The sequence below is a fragment of the Rattus norvegicus genome, chromosome 2 (genome assembly GCF_021556685.1).
Source record: "Rattus norvegicus strain SHRSP/BbbUtx chromosome 2, alternate assembly SHRSP_T2T, whole genome shotgun sequence".
Lineage (NCBI taxonomy): Eukaryota > Metazoa > Chordata > Mammalia > Rodentia > Muridae > Rattus > Rattus norvegicus.
In genome coordinates this window covers 58,142,792-58,166,547 of record NC_141535.1, presented here as the reverse complement: position 1 = coordinate 58,166,547, position 23,756 = coordinate 58,142,792, and the positions used below count along the sequence as shown (strand labels likewise).

Sequence of the window (23,756 nt, the reverse complement as noted above, 5' to 3'; positions counted from 1 at the left end):
ATCCAGGCAGGCATGGTGCAGGCAGAGCTGAGAGTTCTACATCTTTATCTGAAGGCTGCTAGTGGATGACTGGCTTCCAGGCAGCTAGGGTGAGGGTCTTAAAGCCCACGCTCATAGTGACACACCTACTCCAACAAAGCCATACCTTCTAATAGTGTCACTCCCTGGGCCGAGGATATATAAACCATCACATTCCACTCCCTGGCCCTCATAGGCTTGTCCAAACATATGAATCCATGGGGGCCATACCTAAATACAGTATAATACAAAATATACTTGGTCCAACTTCAAAAGTGCCCATAGTCTATAGTAGTTTAAACAATGTTAAAAGTCCAAAGTTCAAGGTCTCTTCTGAGATTCATCCAATCACTTAACTGTAATCCCCAAAGCAGGTCAGGAAACCAGCTGGGCAAACTCCAAACTCTGCATGTCATGTCTGATGTCTAAGCCGTCTTCAGATCTCCACTCCTTTTTCATCTGTGTTGACTGCAACAAAGTTCTTTCTCCTGGGCTGGTTGGACTCCCTTTTAGCAGCCTTCCTCAGCAGATAGCCCACAGCTGTGGCATCTGGAACAGCTTGGTGTCTCCAAGGCAACTTCAATGTTATAGCTTTTTTCAATATCTGGGATCCACACCTGATCTTCTGGGCTTCTCCAAAGGGCTGGTGTCACTTCTCCAGCTCTGCCCACTGTAGCACTCTAAGTTCAGGTTGATCCACTCCACTGCTGCTGCTTTTCTTGGTGATCATCCCATGGTACTGGCTTCTCCAATACACTGGAGTCTTCTGTTGTAACTAGGTTTCACCAATAGCCTCTTATAGACTTTCTTCATGGTGTCAAGCCTCAACATTTTTGCATGACCCCTTCAGTCCTGGGCTATCAACTAAAACTAAGGCTGTACTTTCACAATGGCCTTCCATGGCCTCTCACAGTGCCGAGCCCCAGCTGTTCTTCATGATATCTTTATGCCTTCAAATCTAGTATCACCTGTATGACTCTTAACACATTACCAAGTACAACTGCTGCAGGAGGTACAACTTTGACTATCTTGGTAACACAGCTTCTTTGTCCTCTCAGAAAACACTTTCCAGAAGATTTCACCTCAGCGATGCTAGTCTCTTCTTAATCATCCCTAATTACTTAGCTCCAACTAACTAGCATCAATTGTCCTAGTAGTCCCTTCTATTCTTGACTCTAAAGCCAGAGCTACATGGCCAAAGATGCTGAGTTCTGCTGCTTGCAGGAGCTGGAACATGGCTCCCTTGCTCTATTACATTATCATCAGCTTTCTGTTTTCTAACTCCTTCACTGCTCAAGCTTGGCTGTCCTGGAACTTTCTCTGTACACTGACTTTGAACTTAGATATATACATGCCTCTCTCCTAAACACTGGGATTAATGGTGTGGTCCACCAAGCCTGGATTTAAGTTTTTCTTCACCTAGAACTAGCTCTTGAACTCAGAGATCTGCTTTGCCTCTTGGGATTAAAGGCTTGTACTACTATAGCTGGACCTAAATTGAGCTGGGTGGAATCTTACCCAAGGTCACTACTCCCTTAATTCAATTCAATATCCTTGAACACAGAATTCAGTTCCATTTCATTTCCTGGTGCTCCTTTAATACTCAAACCATATAATTTATATTTTTCCTTTCTCAGCTTGCTCCTTTTCATTAAAATGGTCTTCATAAGAGTGAACTTTAGTAACCACACAACATATTTTACACCAGGCTGTTTTGAGACTTCCTTTGTCAGTGCAATTAATCTGTCTCTTTACCTTAGCCTCAGGCAGTCTCTTCAGACAAGGACAAAAAGTAGCCACATTCTTCACCAAAACACCACAAAAACAGTCATATGGAACATATTGAAATTCTCCACTGAAACCTTTTGGGCCAGGTGGGCACAGTTCAAATTACTCACAGCAACAAAGTCTTCCATATTCCTTCTACGATAGCCTATTAAGTCCCACTTAAAGCATTCCAATGCTTTCCAAATCCAAAGTCCCAAAATACACATTCTTCCAAACAAAAACATGGTCAGGTCTATCACAGCAATACCCCAGTCCCTGGTACCAACTTCTGTCTTAGTGTCTTAGTTAGGATTTTACTGTGAACAGACAGCATGACCAAGGCAAGTCTCATAAAGGGCAACATTTAATTAAGGCTGGCTTACAGGGGTTCAGTCCAGTATCACCAAGGCAAGAATATGGCAACATCCAGGCAGCTATAGTACAGGAGGAGCTGTGAGTTCTACATCTTCATCTGAAGACTGCTAGAAGAATACTGACTTCCAGACAGTTAGGATGAGGATCTTAGGGCTCACACCTACAGAGATACACCTACTCCAACAAGGCCATACCTCCTAATAGTGCTACACTCTTGGCCAAGCATTTATAAACCATCACAGACCTACTCATTCACACACTCAGGCGTCCCATAAACATACTAAACTGAAAGCTATAACACACACACACACACACATGCACAAACACACACACACACACACACACACACACACACACACACACACACACACACACCTGGTACAAACCTGTTTGTTTCTGTGAGTTTATATAAGCATTGTTCTGTTGTTTTAGACAGCCTTGTTCTCCTTGTCTCCTCTGTCCCCTCTGGTCCTACACTCTGCCTCCTCTTTCCAGAGACTCCCTGAGTTCTGAGGAGAGGGATTTGATGGAGACATCTTATTTAGAATGGCATATCCCAAGATCTCTCTTGCCCTGTGTAATGTCTGGCTGGAGGTATCTGTATTTGTTCCCACTTGCTACAGGAAGAAGCTTCTCCGATAATGGCTGAATAAGGTACTGATCTCTAAGCAGAACAGAATACCATTAGAATCATTTTATCACTACATTTTCTTTTCTTTTAGATCAGCATGATCTGGTTTTTTTACTCTAGGTCTCTGGGCTATCATGTCCCCGATTTTTGGTCACTGAAGCAATGTTGGGTATGGCTTCCATCTGGTGGAACAGGCCTTAAATCAAGTCCCACATGGATTGATTATTCCAGCAAGCTTTGCATCATCATTGCCATAACATATTTTGCAGGAAGGATAGCATGTAGATCAAAGGGTTTATGCCTGAATTGTGTCTCAACTTCTCTTTTAATAGCCCACAAAATACCTCCCCATACCAAACACTAAAGCACTGGGGTGAAAGTTATATGTAGGTTGCCATTTTGTCCTATTAACAGTGTCCTTTGCTTTACAGAAGCTTTGCAATTTTATGAGGTCCCAATTGTTCATTCTCGATCTTAGAGCATAAGCCATTGGTGTTCTGTTCAGGAAATTTTCCTCACTGACCATGTATTCGAGGCTCTTCTCCACTTTTTCTTCTGTTAGATTCAGTGTATCTGGTTTTATGTGGAGGTCTTTGATCCATTTGGACTTGAGCTTTCTGCAAGGAGATAAGAATGGGTCAATTTGCATTCTTCTACATGCTGACCTCCAGTTGAACCAGCACCATTTGTTGAAAATGCTGCCTTTTTTAACATTGGATAGTTTTAGCTCCTTTGTCAAAGATCAAGCAACCAGAGGTGTGTGGGTTCATTTCTGGGTCTTCAGTTCTATTCCATTGATCTACCTGCCTATCTCTATACCAATACCATGCAGTTTTTAACCATGATTGCTCTGTGAATACTGCTTGAGGTCAGGGAAGGTGATTCCCCTAGAAGTTCTTTTATTGTTGAGGATAGTTTTTGCTACCTGGGTTTTTGCTTTTCAAATGAATCTGCAAATTGCTCTATCTAATTCTATGAAGAATTGAGTTGGAATTTTGATAGGGATTGCATTGAATCTGTAAATTGTTTTTGGCAAGATGGTCATTTTTACTATATTAATCTTGCCAATCCATGAGCATGGGGGATCTTTCCAGCTTCTGAGATCTTCTTCAATTTCTTCTTCGGAGACTTGAAGTTCTTATTATACAGATCTTTCACTTGCTTGGTTAGAGTCACACTAAGATATTTTACATTATTTGTGGCTCAACCAACAGATTGGGAAAATGTTTTTACCAATCCTACATCTGATAGAGGGCTAATATCTAATATATACAAAGAACTCAAGAAGTTAGACTCCAGAGAAACAAATTATTAGAAATTGGGGTACAGAGCCAAACAAAGAATTCTTCACTGAGGAATGCCAAATGACTGAGAAGCACCTAAAGAAATGTTCAACATCCTTATTCATCAAGGAAATACAAATCAAAACAACCCTGAGATACCACCTCAAACCAATCAGAATGGCTAAGATAAAAACTCAGGTGACAGTAGATGCTGGAGAGGATGTGGAGAAATAGGAACACTCCTCCATTGTTGGTGGGGTTGTAAGTTGGTACAACCACTATGGAAATCAGTCTGACAGTTGCACAGAAAATTGGACATAGTACTACCTGAGAACCCAGCTATACCATTCCTGGGCGCACACCCAAAAGATGCTCCAACATACAACAACAACACATGGTTCACTATGTTCATAACAGCTTCATTTCCAGAAGCTGGAAAGAACCCAGATGCCCTTCAACAGAGGAATGGATACAGAAAATGTGGTACATCTACACAATGGAATATTGCTCAGCTATTAAAAGCAAAGACTACATGAAATTCTTAGGCAAATGGATGGAACTAGAAAATATCATCCTGAGTAAGGTAACCCAATGGAGGAGTTAGAGAAAAGACTGAAAGAGTTGAAGGGGTTTGCAACACCATAGGAAGAACAACAATATCAACCAACCAGACCCCACCAGAGCTCCCAGGAACTAAACCACCAACCACTGGGTACACATAGAGGCCACATATGTGGCAGAGGATGGCATTGTCCAGCATCAATGGGAGGAAAAATCCCTTGGTCCTTTGAAGGCTTGTTTCTCCAATGTAGGGTAATGCTAGGGTGTTGAGGTTGGAGTGGGTGGGTGGGAATGGAAGGATCCTCACAGAAGCAGAGTGAGGGGCAGGGGGTATGGGAGAGGGGATAATATTTGAAATGTAAATATATAAAATATACAAGAAAAATAAAATTTAAAAAGAGAAAAAGAAAAGAAAAAAGTGTTCTGTGTAGACACTAGGTCTATCTCTCCATGTTTAATGAACTGTGTAGGTATTGCCCTCAGGAATGGGGTCTTGCTATCAGTTTGTGGGGAACAACCTATTTTTGTGGCAACAGCCTGGATCTTTTTGAGGATTTCCAAGGGACCCTTTGGCTAACCATTCAATTGGTTGTAAACCAGTCATGATACTGGAAACCTTGTTTGGTGACAAGCGATGGCCAGGTGGGACGCCGTCTTGCCCATTATTTCGAGACTTCATTAGGTTCACCTTCACATATTTTTGGAGAAAGAAACCTTTAAAGAACACTGTTTCTAACCGAACTTGCACTGCTTTCTTAATCTGCCCCATGTAGTAATTATCTGGTCTTTAAACTAATTTCTCCGGCAAAAAGCCAGCTAAAGCCACTCATTAGTAAGTGTGATTAGCAATGCTTTTCCCAGGTACCCTTGGCATAGCAACCCCAAAGACGTGTTGTAATCACTTTGGGCTCCGAGGACCTCCACCAAAGACGCAGCTATTTCTGGTTACTCCCAGCCCCAGGTCTTAAATCATTTGGCAATGATACGTGTCCAAGGGAGAAAGACTACAGCTGGGATCTGCTATCCCTTACATGTCCCAGTGACAGTATCTCTCCAAGGCATTCCAGACAGGATCCAATGTGTCTGTAGCAACCACCATAGGAGAAAATCAGTCTTCAAGGACTTGATAAGAGCCAGATGGACAAAGTCCTGGAACCAAGAAGCTGTGTGTGTAGAAAAGGAAGAAAATGGCTTTCTCACACGCTTGACCCATGAACCTTGGCTGGCAATGAGATTCTCTAGGGTCTTTGCTTCTTTTCCATCTAGGCAGCAGTTTATGTAATTAACTATGTTAACTGCCTATGACCCAGGCTCTATCTGAGCATTGTCAAAGTAAGCTCTAGGAGTTCATTTCTCAAGGACTCCATTCCCTACTCTGATGTTAGGAGAGACTTACAACATCACCGCTTATGAGACCTTCCCTACCCACTCCTTCTTACATTGGGCTTTCCCAGCAACTCGTTGGCTCAGTCACAGTGAGATCACAGCACAACATACACTAGTGACTTCAAGTCACTCATGGAAGCTCCTGTGTGGGAGTTTGACATGACACTAAGACCTCTGTCATAGATTAAGCACTCTGTCACATAACTCCTTGAATGCCTGTCAATATAAAGCTAAAACTGGTCATCAAATTACCATAGATGAAGAATAATATAAATATGCCTTTATCACTTTTTAAAAAACAAAGTTGCACAGAGTATTTGTTTAAGATATCCCATGGAGTCCAGGCTGGCTCCAAATTCTCTATGTAGCTGAAGTTTGACTTTGAACTCCTGTTATTCCTGTCTTTACCTTTCCAAATGCAGGGATTCTATATATGTGCTACCAAGCCTCATATATGGGATGTGGCAACCAAACCTAGGGCTTCATGCAGGCTAGGGAAACACTCTTATTAACTGAGCTACATTTCCAGCCAATTAAAAAAATCACTTAGTAGCCAAGATGATTTAATTTTTTTAAAAAAAGGTTTTTACTTTAATTTTAATTCTCTCTCTCTCTCTCTCTCTCTCTCTCTCTCTCTCTCTCTTTCTCTGTGGGGTGTGTGTGTGTGTGTGTGTGTGTGTGTGTGTGTGTCCGTGTATGTAGTTAGGTAGTGCACATGAGTGCAGGTGCCCACACAGGCCAGAAGCTTTAGATTTGGAGCTGGAGTTACAGCTGGTTGAGAGCCACCTGACATTGAACTGAGAACTGAACTTAGGTCCTCTGTAAGAACAATATTTGCTCTTAACTGCTGAGCCATCTCTCCAGCCCCTGAATGTTTGTTATATAGCAAACAGTAAAACAAAGCAAAACAAAACAAAAACCTCCTTCCTCTTTTCTGAGTTAGCTAATTTAACCCTCAACTGCAAATCTTTAAAATGGTGCTAGATGTCAGTTCAATGATGCACATTTGAGAGCTAAGGAAACAGTCACAGGAAGGAAATGGGATTGGCTTTAGGCGTTGCAGCCTGTGAGAGGCAGAGGAAAGTCCTAAGCAGGTGAGGGAGCATTGTGCCCTGGCCATGTGTGGAGCTCTGGCTTGCGGCATAGAGTCTACAGCACAGAAAAGACGGATGCAGACAAGATGGCCTCCTCGGATGCTCACTTTCACACAAGACCCATACTTCTGCTGTAATACCTCTTTGCCTATTTGTTACTGCCTCCTTACAAAGCATCTCCAGCCATCTCTGTATGAACTATATGGTTTAGAGAAACCAAAACCAATCGGTAGCAAGGTTTGGCTGTGGTATGCAAAATTTAGCCAATATCTTAAGAGAGGATTCAACATGATAAGTCTGGTATATGTTTATTCAGGACCTGTGATGTGCTAGGTACTATCATGTTATAGGTATTTGGTACCTCTAAATGAGAGGAGGTGTGTGTGTGTGTGTGTGTGTGTGTGTGTGTGTGTGTGTGTGTGTCTACTATAGAACACAAGAAGCCGTGACTTGATTACCCACAGGCAGCTGAGGGCACAGGACAGGGACAGATATTTATAACAATGTTACAATGGTCAGGTTGGTCTCAGTGGATTAAAGAGGGTAAGGAGGTTACCAATGAAAAGGATGGGCAGACAACAAGCTCCAGCGTGAAGTGATGCTGTCAGGCCATGGGAGCATCAGGAAGCACTGAGAGTCATCTGACTGGGCTGTAGTTAGCCTTAGTGGGAGGAGATGAGAGAGAGAAGAACCACAGTTGGAATCAAAGTCATGTGGGAAACAGAACAGGGTTTTTGAGTGGAGGGATAGCTTGTGAGACTTTTTTTTTCGGTCGTGCTAGAAAAATGAACATAAAGCCTAAGAGTGCTTTACCACTGAGTCAAGCCTCAGACCTAAAGGTTTTCCTTTTCACCACACAACTCTGGCTATTTTTTGCTGAGAATAGGATTTAGGGGTTTGACACCAGGAAGGGTTGTTTTCTTTAATGTCAGAAAGGGAGGAAACCTGTCAGGAAGTAATTGCAGTAACACAGTAGAGGCAGAGATGTAAGTAAGGCAGAGCAAGATGTGGTCCAGAGGCAGTGAGGAGCACTTGGGCTAGGGCTATACTTTGAAAGTAAAACCAACAGGATTTCCTCAGATATTAGCTGTCAGTGTATGAGTAAGACAATGAAAGATGAAGGATGAAACCAAGATTGCCTAAGCAACTCAGTGGAGACTTCATGCTGCTCTAGATGAAGATGGCTATGGGTAAAGCAGATCTTAGGAGCAGGACATCGGGAGTTTCATCTTAGAGGCACAGCACTGGAGATATTTCTGTAAGGGTGGGAGTTGAAATTATAAACTTGAAGGTCAGGGGAGAAGCTGTAGGCAAAACAATGACATGGAAAACTTTGTGATAGTCACTCATTGTCAACTTGACAGAATCTAGAATCACCTAAGAAAACAGTACCACTGAGAGATGATCTAGATTATGTTGTCCTGTAGCCTGTCTGTGGGGGGATTGTCTTGATTGTATTAGTTGATTTGATAAGACTTAGCCCATTGTGGGTGGCACCATTCCCTGGGTTTGAATTCTAGACTGTAGAAAAAAGGAGAGCCTGAGCATACCTGCCTTCATTCTTTCTCTCCTCTTGGCTGTGGATATGACTAGCTGCTTCAAGTTCCTGCTCCATGACTTCCCTGTACAAAGAACTATTAGCTGGAATTGTGAGCTAAAATAAACCCTTTCTGTTTTACATTGGTTTTTGTCAGGTTATTTTATCACAGCAACAGGAAAAGAAACCAGAAAAAGTCTTTTAGGCATGAACAAGATGAATGAGGGAGAGAATACAAGGTAAAAGAGGCACAGAGAAGTTAAAGATTTAGGATGAACCAATCACAGCTTCTCAGAGAGAGTGAGGTAACTTTAAGGGGAAGCTAGAGAGTAGCCTGAAACCCAGTGGAGGATGTAGGTCAGAGGGACAAGAGGTCAAGTAAGGCAAAGACAAACAGTACCCAATGGATTGCCAGAGCAGAAGCTATGGAGGCCTTGTGTCATGCACCTCGGTGACTCATAAGGTTAATGCCTAAAGAAGGAGGAAGATGGATGGATGATAATGTCCAACAATGAACAAGATATTCAGATGATGATTTTGGAAACTGTTTCTAGAAAGTAGGAGTGGGTTGGGTAGTAGTGGACAGGACAAAAGGGTCATGGGGTTGTTTTCTTTAATGTCAGAAACACCAGTAAGTTTAAGTATTTTATACCCAGACCTACTAGCATGGCCTCTTTTAATGCTAGGGCCAGCAGAAGACTCATGGAAACAATACAACTTGGGAGATGGGTCTCTGAATGTGGGGTTGGCTGAGAGTGAGAGGGACTTGTAAATGGGAAATTAAAGAGAGGTGTGTCAGAATTCACATCCATTAAAAGATGTGGGCTTACCCAATTAGACAAGATGGATGAAGCAAACAAGTGCAGGCCAACAGGAACCGGATGTAGATCTCTTCTGAGAGACACAGCAAGAATACAGCAAATACATAGGCGAATGCCAGCAGCAAACCACTGAACTGAGAACGGGACCCCCGTTGAAGGAATCAGAGAAAGGACTGAAAGAGCTTGAAGGGGTTTGAGACCCCATATGAACAACAATGCCAAGCAACCAGAGCTTCCAGGGACTAAGCCACTACCCAAAGACTATACATGGACTGACCCTGGGCTCCAACCTCATAGGTAGCAATGAATGGCCCAGTAAGAGCACCAGTGGAAGGGGAAGCCCTGGGTCCTGCCAAGACTGAACCCCGAGTGAATGTGATTGTTGGGGGGAGGGCGGTAATGGGGGGAGGATGGGGAGGGGAACACCCATATAGAGGGGGACGGGGAGGGGTTAGGGGGATGTTTGCCCGGAAACCGGGAAAGGGAATAACATTTGAAATGTAAATAAGAAATACTCAAGTTAATAATAATTAAAAAAAAAAAGATGTGGGCTTGAAGAGAGCTAGTGAGCAGCTGGGTCTGGGCATACCAAGTGACTCATGCTAGGCAAGCTTACTGCCCAGGACCTGATACATACCTGACATTAATCTCCTAATCCCTTTGTCAGCGACAGATGTCCAGCTTAGTCTTGGGACAGAGGAGTTCACATGTAGACCTCATAATCATAACTGAAGACCTAAAGTCAGTTTCCATAGGATATAGTGCTGGACCTGGCACAGACTTGGCAGTTGAGCAAGCTTATGTTCAAATCTCAGCTCAGCCACTGTCTTACTCTGAAGTCTCAGAGCCTTTATTGCATGATGGGAGAATAGCATTGTGTGTCTCATAGGTTATTAAAGGAATTGCATGAAAGAACAAGTATTAACATGAAGCCAGGCTTCGAGAAATGAGCCTCCTGGTTCTTGCTAAAGTAGAAATTAACTTTATTTCCATTCCTTGGATTGATTTCCTTCAATAGTTCAGAAGCACAGTTTCACTTGGGCTCTTGAAATCTAGACTATCTTTGAGAGGTTTGTGTTTTATCTGAGATTCAGAAAGTGTGCCTGGAAAACAAGCCTTTCTCCTCTGTGCAAGTACTTGTAAAATGGACAATATGTATTTTTCTAAAGCTTCCAATATGCCGAACAAGAGTGGAGGCTTTATTTACTTCAGCTCCTTGGTAATTTACTGAACAGGCTTAGTGTCTCAGTGGGGATTTTGTGAACAACCTCCAGCCTCACTGCTCTAGGCTGTCCTCAGGCCTAGATATAACCACTCATTCTGGATTCATGGAATCTCAGGGTGTAGCAGGTGTCAACCAATGTGTCTGCTCACACTGTAGGAGAACACAGAAGGGTTGTATTTACCATTTCACAGAGATTAGAAAGTGCTTACTAGGACCACATGATCAGAGAATACATACCTTGTCCCTGCTATTTGCCCCACGCCCATTATTAAAGGACTTCCATGAAGAGAAAAATACTTTCCGGTCTGTCTTCTCTCCCACAGTCCATCATAGTCACTTCCTACTTTTCAGTCTGTGAGGAATTATTATGAGGGGCCACTGAGCAGTCTCTCAGTGAGAGCTGAAATATCACCCGAAAGTAAAACTTTCAGCAGAAATATGAGCTAAGGGGAGTCATCAGAATGCCATTCATAAACAGTGCTTTACAACAGGGATCGAAATTTGAGAAAGACATTTTGAGACAGAATGGATAGGGTCCACCTCTCAAAGACAACTCCTGTTAATAAAGGGGTGTCTGTGGTGCCACAAGCACACTAGTTACTTTCACACCACCGTGACCATGAAGATTGACAGAAACAAGGGAAGAGGAGAAGGATTTGTTTTGGTTCATGGTTTCGAGGAGTTTCAGCCTATCATGGTGGAGAGAACAGAACGGAGCAACTTAGTTCATGATGGCAGAAATGTGACACTGGCTATTCCTGTCATGGAAACCAGGGGGAGAGACTGTGACAGGCCCCAAGGTTCAGGTATAAACTTCAGAAACTTGTCTTTAGTGAATTAGTTCTGTCAGTTAGACCTTACTTCCTGAAGGTTTACAGTCACAGAGTACTACACGATGCCAGACAAGGAGCGATCAAAGCCTGAGCCAGTAGGAGAAACTGTAGAGTCAACTGTAGCTAGGAGAGCTGGATTGCCAGGCAACAAGGAGGAGGGTGAAGGATGAAGATTCTTAACTTTTCTTTACCTCTTCTTGAGAGTTGCTCAATGCATGAATATTAGCCCAGCTATTGGAGGGGTAGAGGTTCTTTTGCACTTCTGTTTGTGTGTACTTGAAGCTCCACTAAAATTGATTTGCTTTCAAACATAAGCAGGTTGGGTCCCAAGAGTAAACAAAGACAATGATCCCCATACCCTAAGCTGGCAGTGAAGAGAGCTGAGAGACTAACGGATGAGCACACAGAACCCTTCAATTCTCACATGCTGGCATCATCTGCTGCTTCTGGAGGTGGGGGGGGGGTGGAAAGGAAATTAAGTAAAGCCTGAATGAAAGTGTGATTGAGAAGCAGTCGGAATCCTGCATCCCTCTCTCATTTCCATATAGCTGGGCAATCGCCTCACTTCTAAGAAGACTGGGAATGCAGACGTCTATGGTCAACGGGCAGCTACCACAACTGAAGATATGGCTGCCTCAGCAAAAGGTGTAATACACTGACAAGACCTTGAACCTTCCCTACTTAGCATTCAGAATTTGGGCAGACAATTCTCTCCTTCTGGTAGGAACAGAGGTCCTTCACTTGGACTTGGCCAACTTGAGATGAAAGAGCCAATGTCACAGACAATGAAAACTCACAACCACCACAGAGCAAACTCCCATGGATGTCAGGGAGTGTTAGATTTCTGAACATTTAAGTATGAGGATAAAATTAAGACTGCTCAGGCATCTAAAGAATGCTTTTAGTACCCAAATATAATGTCCCATCCTCTACACAAAGACTTCCAGGCAACCAATGACTTCCAGGATAAGGAAAATTAGTCCTTCCCAGAGATGAGCCCCTTACTGGTCATCTAATGCAGAATGGTCAACCTTGAACCCATATAGACACCACCAACAGACACTTGCATTTAAATATATTTGTGCATATACTACATACCCACATGTACGTAATAACCAAAGAAAAAGTGGCCATAAGTTTGAGAGTTTGGGGATGGTATAGTGGACCCCAAAAAAGAAAAGAATGGGTAGGGGACAACGATATAATTATATTTCAATTAAAACCACATTAAAATAGTTAATAAAAGAAAGGTACAGTTGGAGGGAATAAAGATTTTGAAAGGGGGAAAAATATAAAAGAAAAACATACAAAAATGCATTCCGATACTAGAAAGGTGAGACCTGCCCCTGCAAGACACAAGGGCAGGATGGTAGGTAGGAGAAGAGAAATCATTCTGGAAAAATCCTTAGTGTCTTTAAGCAGAATGTTATTTGAAATAGCACAGGGGTATTGGTCAACCCATACATCCACACTCAACATTTGCTCGCCTGGTCACATCTATCTAAGACAAGTGGCCTCAGACAGGCTCCTATTCTTGACTATATGCCTGCTTATGGTATACCAGCCTGGCCTTCCAGTTCATAGGAAAGGTAAAGTCTTAAATGTCTCATATTCAAGAGCATTTTCCTAAATTGCAGTTGCTGCTGTTATTGCTGTGATATAATTTATATTCTTTTTGTTTCCATGTAGCACAAGTTTTATTTATTCTTGTTTATGTATGCAATGTAATTGTGCTGCTGAGCAAGCTATTTCTCACACTGGTGAGAAAAATCACCTTGTGGCAGTTTCCTGTACTTCCTCAATGAAGGGACTATTCCTCTGGAATCCGTGTCCTTCCTGGACTCCTTCCTGGAGTTGGCTACTTCGTGGGAAGGTCACTTGCAGAAGAATTCAAGCCTGCTGATAGCAGGAATAAGTCTCTCTGAAGTTCCAGCCAACAGAAGACCTGATTCTCCACCTATGTTAGTGAGCGCACCTTACAGGTGGATTAGAGCCTCAACTGGGCCAGTCCTGCAGATGATAGGTACTGGGAAACCATGATGTTTGATCATAGCCCGGTCTCAGTTAAAGAACCATGTGGACAAGTGGTGAGTAAGGTCATTTGAAGCCTTTACATTCTGGCTTGTGTAACAGATAAATAACTGGCTCTTTTCATTGGCTTGTCCAATAGGCCTTCTGCCTGATGGAGCCAGGGATCTGCTTTGAGCTGTGTCTTTAATGCAGCCCCGTCCCCAATATGACTACTTGCAGTTCATTCTGTTCCTTTTTGCAGGTAACTCTCTTAGTGAACTTTCTTTTTGTCCAGAGGAGAAAAAAGTGTTTTAAATTGCCTAGAGATTCCAGGGAGCATACACCTAAGAGTGGATGAATTCATCAGTAAGGACTTTATTTGAAAAAGACAGGTTTTCACTATGTAGCCCAGGCTGACCCTGAACTCAAGATTCTCAGACTCTTGAGTGATGGTATTACAGGCATGTGCCACACACTTGTCTAGGGGTTTCTAATATTCTTGGTCAACCAGTTACACTGACCTCTGATCCTATTGCCCTGTCCTATTTAGAGTAGGACATGGCCTTCCTAGACCTTAACTGCTATCTTGATGCATTCCCAGCTTGCTATGGTTTATGGTCATGGGTTGCTTTTAGCCTTTTAGGAGGCCTGGTTGTTCCATTCTTCTAGTCCTGTGTGGGAAAAAATAGTTTCCCAGAAAAAAAATGTTGGAAAGCCATCCCTGAGGAATAAACAGATATTCCCCCCCTCTGTACTTATGCGGTTCCTTGCAAAACCTCTTTTCTCACAGCTGCCGAACAAGAGATTTAGCATTGCCCTATAAAAATGTATGACCAAAAAGGTCTTGTTAACATTTTGCAACCAGACAACCTTGCTTCTACCTAGGTTTTCCCATCCATTGCAGACATAAGAAGTTCTGCATATCAGTAGGACTATGCCATGGCACATTTAGGGTGAAGTTTTTGCTGGATATCTTCTGCTCATGAGACTCTCTCCAGACTCTCTAGTCTGTATTATGAGCAAGAAACCTTGGCACTGTGGTCCAGAGTACTCGTTTTGAAACTACATGTATCTGGCTACATCTGGCCTGTGACCTTAAACCAGTTTCTCATACTCCTCAGGTTTCCTCATCCAAAAAAAAAAAAAAAAAAAGAAAGAAAGAAAGAAAAGAAAAAAGAAAAAAGAAAAAAGAAAAAACCCAAGGTATTCGACAGTTCTGAGGTTTCTCCAAAGATTAAAATTAAATTATTTAAAGGACACAGAACATGAACTGAATTTTTGCTGAAAGGGTAGCTAGGGACTGGAAATGTGTAGCTCAGTAGTATGTTCCTCACCTACTACGTGAGGTGCAGGATTCAACACTCAACACTATTGAATTAATAAAATAAAAGGAAGAAATAATAATGACGGTGGTCATGACGGTAATGGTGGTGATGATGGTGATCGTGATGATGATTGAGATAGACTCTAGAGGAGTCTTAAATATTTCTTACTTCAAGATCTCCCATATCCAAGGTGGACAGAAAAAGGATAGTCCTGTTTTATGTGCTACAGCTCCCTGTCTATTTTTCTTTCAAGATAATCTATGGCATTTTTATTAGAGCTTTTAGTTATAATGTGAGGTAAAAGGAAAAGCATTTCTCTTTAATATTTTACATAGTGATAGTAAAATATCTGAGACCTAAAGGGACTTCCAGGGGTTACATTTCTCATAAATTGAGATCAAATAAACAGGCTTTAACTCCTGGAATTTTCCGGTTGATTCTTCCCTTACAATAGCACTAAACTCTCATTAGTCACAGTGAGTTTCAAGGCCAAGTTTTTATTGTTGCGGATGTCTTTAGATCTGAATCAATGATTTCAGCCAATACCTACTAATTCCACTTCAAAAGTGAGTTTGGCATTTGGTGGAATCCTGGCATCAGGGCTGCCCTTGCTTTCCCTTAGCCCATTCTGGTTCAGTCTCCATTCGAGCCTTTTCTCCTTGGAGTCGGGAACACTTCATCTCATCCTCTGACAACCTTCCTTATTGCGACCTTGAAACTTAAAGGCTTGGCGTCTTTCTGCTTTGAGCTTGTGTGAATATTAGTATCAAAACCAGTCCCATCTGGGAGTGTCCCTGTATACCAGCAGTGAACAACATCTTCCTTTTTGGGAAAGTTGGTTTATCTCCCTTTTTAGAAGCGATTTTGTATATTTCGGTGGACCCTCATCAAGAGTCTCTTCAGACTTGGTCTCTTTGGGTTTATCGTCATCAGACTTCGCGTGCTTCACTGGTTCAGACTTCACTTACAGTTTCAGCATCCTTGAAGTGATTACTTTCAAATAGAAGGCTAAAGGCTGTAACCAGACGGTCCCCATTAGCAGTCTTAGCTACACTTCTAATGTTTCTCAATAATTTATGCTCTGCAAGAAACTAGTCTGAACCATAATCCTGCAGAAGCTTGATCAAGTCCTTCTTGGGCAGATGCATCCTGTGGAACAACCCCCTGCCATCCTCTCTCCCTCCTCCTCCCCTCCCCCTTTTTTCCTCTTTCCCTTCCCTTCCGCCCCTGCTGTCTCACAGCATCTATTTGCAAGTGTGCATTACTGCTAGCTCTCATTACTGTGAACTCACTCCTCCTATGTTTAAATGCTGTGGCTTATGGCTAACATCTTCTCTTTTCTTCCAGTCTCAGTCCTGGGTCATCGCCACTCTGCTCCCTGCTTCTACAAGGTTGTCATGTTTAGATTTCACATGAGCAAGAGCATGTGGGATTTCTGTCTGGCTGACTAATTTCACTCACCACGCTGTCTCCCAGGTTCATCTGTGCTGTTTCCAATGGCAAGATTCCCTTTGTTTTTAAAGGCTGAGTAGTATTCCAGGGTGCCTGTGGGACATTATCTTTATTCATTCATCCATTGAGAGACGGACTTTTCTAGAATTTGGAGATTGTCTAGCCGGTAAAGGCAACAAAATTGGAAATGGCAAACATCTATAAAACATTGAAAAACTAAGATCTTTATTTAACCACAAGCTTGGAGCAAAGTTGGCAATTTTAGAATGTCTAGGGCTAAGGAAGGAATGCAAAAAAAGGCAGAGAAACAGAATAACAAAAATATTACTGCTGATTATATACTTTCTTAAGTAAGAAAGGGGCACCAGGACAGCAAATGTGTGTCACTTATCTACCAAGGAAGTCTTATCCACTGGTTGGGGGTAGGGGTCGGGGCCGGGGTAGGGGTAGGGGTAGGGTGTTAGGCTTCAAAGTTAAATGCCTGAGCACATCGCAGCTCCATTTCTGCTAGCCCCGTTGCCATGGTTACTTAAAATATCAAAGTCTCAGTTTCTTTCATGTGTAAGATAATAACAATGGTATCATAGGGTCGTTGTATGGAATAAATGCAATGATATCTGCAGAGTGTGCTTAAAGTGCTGGCTTTAGAGTTAATCTGTCTTGGTTCACCAGCTGAGTGATTTCAGAAAAGTCTCTCAATTGCCGTGTCTTGGCCTCCTGTGAAACAGGACGTTAACACTGAGTGAGAGGTTAAACATATGGGCTCCTTGAGGGTATTCTGGCATTTATATGTGTTGGATCCGACCCTCCATCTTTAGGGAGAGATACCAACGGCATCATGGAATATGCTATGTGATGGACACCCTCAACATTGCTTTATCAGCCGCCAAGATGCTTCTTTATCTCTCAAAAACCAACACACGCCTTTAAAATAAAATTAACATATATGAAAAAAGTAGAAAGAAAATAGAACCACTTTGGGGAAATTCTTAATAAAAATGTTGTCGATTATTTTCTCAGAAAAGTTTTTCTATTTTGTATAATCATATATTGCAGTACACTTCTGTATTACATATAGTCCTGAATTGCATATACACTTAGATATTGTATACATACTTGTGTTTTATATATATACATATATATATAATATTGTGTGTCGTTTGTACAGCTCCATGTTGTATGTATAGTTGTGTGTTTTATGCACATTCATGTTGCATGTACAGTCATGTATTGCTTGCAGTCTTGTGCTGTATGTATACTCATGTGGTATATGTACAGTCATGTGTTGTTTGTATAGTCATATGTTATATGTACACTCATATGGCATATGTATAGTCATTAGTTATATGTATTCTTATGTGGCATTTGTACACTTATATGTTATATGTATACTCATGTGGCTTTTTACAGTCATGTGTTATATGTACACACACATAGCATATGTACTGTCATGTGTTGTACATATATGCAAGAGGTGTATGTACAGTGTGTGCCTCATGTGACATATATAAAGCCATGTGCTATATATGTATTCATGTGGCATATATACAGTTATGTTTTATGCGTATAGTTATGTAGCATATGTACAGCCATGTGTTGTGTGTACATTGATTTCATAGACGGCTTTGATCACATACACTGGAACAGAATCATTTCCATTTCTCATTACAAACTCCTAATGAGCATCATTTAAGCAACAGGACATTATGCACACATAGTGGCCATATTCTATATTCTTGCCTAGACTCTCACTGTTGGAATTTTTCTTTATTATGACCATGTTATGATGAGCATGCTTGAAGATAGAACTTTTATCCACATGAGCTTACCTCTTCAGTAGAGAGTGTGAGGATTGCAGGCATCGGGGCATATTCCTACATATTTATGATTCGTCTAACTTATAGGGTCTATCTACTTTTTAAGAGTGATACCAAGCTGTGCATGACGGTGCTTTTCTGGACTCTCATCTCAGCCTTTGGAATATAAGCAAGTTTGAGGTCAGCCTAGGCTATATCCTGAGACCTGGTGACAGAAACCAAATGCTGGAATGTAGCTCAGAAAAGAAAGCTGGCCTCGCTGGCATAGGACTCTGAGTCCCATCTCCTACACAACACACAAACACAAAAGTAGCCATACCAAGTTAAATCGAAGTCTATAAAAATGCCCCTATGCAACTTACTGTTATTAAACACTTGTCTCAGCTGGCATGGTGGCACATGCTTTAATCCCAGCCTTCAGGAGGCAGACAGAGACACGAGGAGAGTCTCTGAGTTCAGGGGTAGCCTAGCCTGCATAAGGAGTGTCAGGCCAGGCAGGCCTACAGAGTGAGATCTTTGTCTTAAAAGCAAAACAACACAAAATCCACAAAAAATATGTTAAAGCGTGTGCATGTGCATGTATGTGTGTGTGAGCATGTGCGAATCAGAAGACATTATGTTGTTCATTCCTCCTTCCTCCATGAGAATCTTACGCAGGTCATCAGCTTGGTGGAAAGTGCCCGTACCTGTGGAGCCAACTGGCAGGATCTTGTTTCAATTACAGGAGGCAGTGGCCCCCAGGGATTCAGTAAGAATTGTTCTTCATTAACTACTCATGTGTTCTGAATATTTTTGAATGTGTGTGTTTAATTTCTGTTGTTTCTAGTCCTTTGCCCATTTTCCATCTGTGGACCGTAAAATATTTCTGTTGTGTTTTGCATGCGCTCCTTGTATGTTGAACGATATTATTCTTCTACTGGTTTGTAAATATTTGTCCTTAAGTAGTAGTTTAAGTTTAGTTTTCTTTTCACATACGAAATATTTTAAAACACAATTGTGGCATAACCTGTTTCTTTGGTGGATGATTTCGTCTGTGAGCAAAACTTAGAGGTAGTAATGCCGGAGTGGTTGAGGGTGGACAGGCAGAGTGTCTCTGTCTTATGACTTTACAGGTGTTTATTTCTCAAATTTTTTAATCCATCTGGAGTTAAAGGTATGTCAGGATATAGTATGAATTAAGGCTGGAGATTGATTTTTTTTTCTTCTAATTTGCTAACCAACTGTCCTAATGCCATTCGTGGAATAATTCTTCCATTCCCCATTGATCCAAGATGCCTTTCTTATCATAAATTAAGTTTTTATACGTTCTAGGGCCATCCGTCCTGTTCTATCGATCTCCCTGTCCGTTCCTATGCCAACTCCATGGGGTTTTAATTATAGTTGAAGGGTCTTTTAAGTCCTCTATTTCAAGAATGCCCAGTCGAGCTAGCACATTTGTGTGAACATAAAGGTAAGGTCAATGGATACTTAGCAAGGCCCAAGGATTTTGTTCTTGCTTATGTCTGAGCCCGAGAAGGCCACAGAAATGATTGCTGTTTATTGAAAAGAGGTACTTAGAGGTGCAGATGTGCCTTTGAAAGGGCTCCCAAACACTGCATCACTTGTACAGGACCTAAGTGGGTCTCACTATTGTTTACTTCTCTGACCCAGATTTTCCAGTGTTTTGTGATTGTCAAACACTGGTAGACCATTGCTGTTAATATATAATGGTGACCAACCAAAGTGAGGTGAATCATGTGACTTGCATTGTTCAATGATAGATAAGCTATAGTAAGTTTTGTCACTCCTTGGAAGCAGCTTGAATAGTGAGTCCATGGTTCACTTTCTTCCAAATTTTAGTCCAGGCTCCACAGTGGGGATCAGACTATGTGGGAGGAGAGTTGTAATCAACCCTCAGTGATTTGCAAAATACTACAGATCCTTCCTGCTGTAAGTCTCAGAACTCACTTATTACAGCCGCACCAAGTAGCCTATCCTGACTGGTAACAGAGAGTCAGTCAAAATACTTAGTAGTAGTTAGTACATCACGAGTTCAATTGGGTTAAATTAAATCAGAAAATTAAAGTAAGTACCTGCTAGGACACCAGTGAGGTGCACATAGAATGAGTTTAACCTTGTAGTCTACTCAAGTGTGTCTCTTTAAAGGGTCAGGGTAGATCTCACATCTTTTCTTTTTAAAAAGATGTATTTATTATGTAGCTGTCTTCAGACACACCAGAAGAGGGCATCAGATCCCATTACAGATGGTTGTGAGCTACCACGTTGTTGCTGGGATTTGAACTCGGGACCTCTGGAAGAGCAGTCAATGCTCTTAACCATCTCTCCAGCCCTAGATCTCACATTGTATTGACTGGGTAATGGTTTTCTATCTCAGGAGTTATCATTCTTGTGATTCCAAGCTTGATGGTTCCTCCCATCTCTAACACCATGATGTGATTTGCTTGTGTCAGAAAATAGAAAGATGCCCATATCTCATCATTCCAATTTGCTGATTTTTTTTTATTGAGAAGTTAAGTCCAGGTAGACACCCCAATATTCTGTAACTTCTGCCCATTACAAATGATAACATCATTTAATCCCACAGATGTATCATCATCATCATCACCATCATCATCATCACCATCATCATCATCATCATCATCATCATCATCATCATCATCACTAATGTCCATTCACTTTGTCTTTAAAAAGTTACTGTGTAGCTTTGCGCAGTGGCAGTATCGTAGCCAATGAGGTTTATCCGAGGCGCGATTATTGCTAATTGAAAAAGTTACTGTGTGATATGGCCCCATTACACTTTCTTTGCTAAGTGTAAGAAAGAGTTTTTTTGCCCTCGATGGGAAAACATGACATGGGTGACATGAGCTTGGTTAGCGCCCTCTTCAACTAGAGAGAAGACAATGGAGTCTGTGGTTGGGAGGTTGGTTTCTGAGTACAAGCAGCCTCAACTTCTACCTGCCACCTGTATGTGGAGGATGGGGAGTGCCAATCAGACAGCAAGCTCCAATGACCTCAGCTGTACATGAAGTAGGGTCTCTGTGAAACCTGACAGAGAAAGCACAGAATCTGGTCCTCCAAGTGGGTGTTGACTTTTACTACTAGGATCCTGCAGCTTTTCCTGTTCTCTGGGTGAGTAACTGCATTCAGCTTAAACTGTGATTTCAGGCCCAGAACAACCTCAAGCTTTCTCTAGGATTTCTGCCCGCTTTGCCCCTCTGGCCTGTCAGAGGTTATGTGATTCACTGGTCCCAGTCTATCTAGTCTCCATCCCTTGTCAGAGACACCATTGAACAAAACAAAAACAAGTAAACCAGAAACAAATTATCCCATCACTGCCAAAATATAAAAGGCCCAGTACCTCACTTCCTGGAACCGGAGCCCCATCTCGTCACTGCAGTAAACTACCATGACCAAGATAACTTACAGGAGGAAACGTTTATCTTACCTTGCAGATCCAGAGGGATAAGGCTCCATTATGACGGTGAGGAAGGGCATCGAATGTCAGGCATGATGACAGGACCAGAGAGCTGAGGGATGGCAGCTTCAGATACAAATACAAAGCAAACCAAGAGTACTTTTAAAGTAGGACAAGGCTGTCAATTCTCAAAATCCACCCCTAGTGATATAACTCCTACGCCTGAGCCTGTGGGGAAAGTTTGTCATCCAAACCAACACACTACCCATTGTCCATCTTCATTATCTCCATCATCTTGATTTCCCCATTCCTTACACTCCTCACACCTCAGATAGGACGGTGGATGCCTTAGAACTGTCAGCAGATAGGTGAGTGAGCACGTCTAAACCTCTCAACACTATAGTTGACAAGTTCGTGTCTAAGTGTTCAATACACCCTTGTGTGTCAGCACATGAAGCACGTGAAGCTCTCCTAGGTGCTGAACTGCTTAGGACAGCAAAGGCATGGGAGGCATCGAGGCCTCTCGACATGCAGAATCTCTGGCCTAGGAGTTTGTGTTTTCTAGGAAGACAGATCTATTTTCCGTTCTCCCAGAAGTGCCTCCTGGGCTTGAGTACACTCTTCATAAAACATCAAGGTGACAGTGACAGAGCCAGGAGATCACAGTTAACAAGTTCATGTGCCAGACCTGAGAACTTACCAGGAGTTTCAAGTCCCCAGCTTTTGGGGGGAAAAAGAAGTGGTGATTGCTTCCTTTCCATTTTTAAATGACTGTTATTCTCTGAAAGACAATGAGTTCTAAGCAATTATGTGTGTGTGTGTGTGTGCGCGCGCGCGTGCGCGCGCGTCTGTGTGCCCACACTATGTGGTTTACTAATGCTTGAGCTTTATGTTCGTTGAAGACAGTGCGACAAATGGGGGCTGAGCAAGATGTTCCTTGCTGTTTTAGGTAAAGCACAAAGCTTAGGGCCAAGTAAGGTGGTGCACACCTTTAATCCCAGCATTCAACACTGGCAGGTAGATCTCTGCGAGCTTGAGGCCAACCTCGTCCATATAGGCTTTTCAGGCTAGCCAAGGCTAGATATAGTGAGACCCTGTTTCAGAATACCACCAAAACCAAATGAAACCAAACCCAAACTAACCAACCTCCCCCCCAAAAAACAATGGATTTTTGTCCCAGCAAGGTAATAGGTGTAACCTGCTACCAGTGCCACATATATTGCCAGGAGCCAGTGTTGGCTGTAGGAAAAAAAAGAGGGATGGAAGGTGATTGGTTCTAAATAGAAAAAGGAAGGGAACGTTTTCTTGCCAAAGATTTGGTGTGGCGTTCTGCTGCTGGAAGTGGCACTTGGAGAAAGGATCGGTTTTGTGTTCCTACAAATACTTTTTAGAACTAATTTTTTTGAAATCATGTATGTGGCATGTGTCTTCACCAACTCCAGCTCCTCCCAGGACTACCCATCACATCATCATGACCTCCTTCTTTAGCTTTTTAAGTTTTTGAGCACATTGAGTCTCATAAGTGTGCCCACGTGTGCATGCCCGTGGAATCATTCACTGGGTCACGAGAAACCCCCCAGTGGGCATACACCCAAGGAAAAGTAACGCCCTGCACCCCTGGCTATCGACTGCTCATAGCTCCTCAGCTGGAGGCGGTGCCTCAGGCATCTGGTCTACCCTCCATGCCGGATGGTGGTGTGGTTTTGATTTCTGAAGCTGGACAGTCTGTTCCAGGTAGCCAGATTTGTGTGGCGAGAAGGCTTCTGTCTGGGCAACAGGGGTCCCCTGCTGGGGTTGTGATGACAGAAAAGAATGGCACTTTTTCTCTTTGCTCATTTTATTTTTGAGCGATTTCTGACTTACACATGTGCGTGTTCCAGCTGAATTTCAGACTCGTACAGTAGTGTTTCCATGGAGCCTTCATTCAGTATCTTACATTACCATGGTGATCAGTTATCAGCTCTAAGAAATTAACGTTGAAATGTTGGTATTAATCGCAGTAAGTTATTATTCAGATTCAACTCACTTTCCCCAGTACCTTTGTTTTCTACCCTAGGATCCAATCCCAGATCCCACTGTGCCTTTTGATGTCACATCACTTTAATGCTATCTAGTCAGTGGCAGATGCTAGGTATGCTTTTGTCTTCCAGGACATTGATGCTTTTTAAATGGGTTATTCTTTTCACAGTGACACTTAATTTAGGTT

General features: G+C 42.3%; 1 protein-coding gene, 1 long non-coding RNA gene, 1 other non-coding gene and 1 pseudogene across 3 annotated transcripts in view; 2 read left to right on the top strand and 2 right to left on the bottom strand.

Annotated features, from left to right (window-relative positions):
* Egflam (EGF-like, fibronectin type III and laminin G domains) overlaps positions 1-23,756 on the top strand; it is a 174,030-nt gene that overhangs the window by 33,171 nt on the left and 117,103 nt on the right.
* On the bottom strand, positions 3,069-23,512 carry LOC147996105 (uncharacterized). The gene is made up of 3 exons (XR_015671168.1): positions 23,414-23,512; positions 21,581-21,676; positions 3,069-3,408 (listed from the first exon to the last, which is right to left on the bottom strand). It is a non-coding gene; the product is annotated as an uncharacterized LOC147996105 (long non-coding RNA).
* Fkbp3-ps1 (FKBP prolyl isomerase 3, pseudogene 1) lies at positions 15,379-16,014 on the bottom strand (annotated as a pseudogene).
* On the top strand, positions 20,836-20,977 carry LOC120101125 (U4 spliceosomal RNA). Its single transcript, XR_015679194.1, has one exon. It is a non-coding gene; the product is annotated as a U4 spliceosomal RNA (small nuclear RNA).